Source organism: Corvus brachyrhynchos, unplaced genomic scaffold (genome assembly GCF_000691975.1).
Source record: "Corvus brachyrhynchos isolate BGI_N302 unplaced genomic scaffold, ASM69197v1 scaffold182, whole genome shotgun sequence".
NCBI lineage: Eukaryota > Metazoa > Chordata > Aves > Passeriformes > Corvidae > Corvus > Corvus brachyrhynchos.
The window spans coordinates 2462279-2463131 of record NW_008236807.1 but is presented as its reverse complement, the minus strand read 5'-3'; the positions used below and the strand labels follow the sequence as shown (position 1 = coordinate 2463131).

Here is an 853-nt window from a genome sequence, read left to right as displayed (position 1 = left end):
CCCCATGCAGGGGAGTTGGAGACTGAGATGATCTTTAGGGTTCCTTCCAACACAAACCACTCTATGATTCTATGGTTCTACAAAAACACAGAAGTTTTTATCCCTCCCTAATATGGAGGCTGCAGTGGTGCAAGATCAGATTAGTTGCTCAAGTTCATGTGAGTAACAAGTGCAAATGATTATTTTTTTCGTAACTTCAAGATCTTTTTGTTCATCTTTAGGGAAACATATTCAGCCTTCCTCTGGAACAGGGCATAATGCTCTGGCACATTTTCACTGAAAAATCTCCGGCTAATCTGCCCCTAGAAAGGTCCTGAATTTCCTGCTTTTCTGTTCCTTAATTTGCTTGGCCTGTTTTACTGAAAGTCTGATGGACATTTGAGAGGGCTCTGTAGCTTGTGGAGTTCTGGCTGTCTGCTGGATCCTTCTGGACCAAGCCTGAGCCAAAGGGGCTCAGGGGTCACTGCCCATGGATGGAGATCACGCCCTTCTGACTGGACTGACACTGATGCTCCTCACTTTCCACTGCCTGAAACGTCGCTCCAGAGATCCCCCCAGTGTTAACCTGACCCTCTCATCTCCAGTGCCTGTGCCTGCCGAGGCTTTGTCCCTGGGCCATCTCACCTCATTCTGAGTTTCTCCTCCCTCTTTTCACACCACTTACAAAGCCTGTTTGACTCTCCACTGGGAGCAGATCAGCTCTGCCAGGGATGCCAAACAGATCAGGGCAAAGTGGGGATCAGAGCCCAGCAGGACTCTTGGTCCCTCAAGTTTAGGCTCTCTTGGAAGCCTTTTCCCCATCACTTGGTCACCCACCACAGCAGGGCACTGGGAGGGGAATCATTTGACTTTG

General features: G+C 49.1%; 1 protein-coding gene across 8 annotated transcripts in view; it reads right to left on the bottom strand.

The window, feature by feature from the left end:
- The window catches only part of LOC103611380 (endonuclease domain-containing 1 protein), a 19308-nt gene that overhangs the window by 8991 nt on the left and 9464 nt on the right, over positions 1–853 (bottom strand). The gene's annotated exons all lie outside the window — the stretch shown is intronic.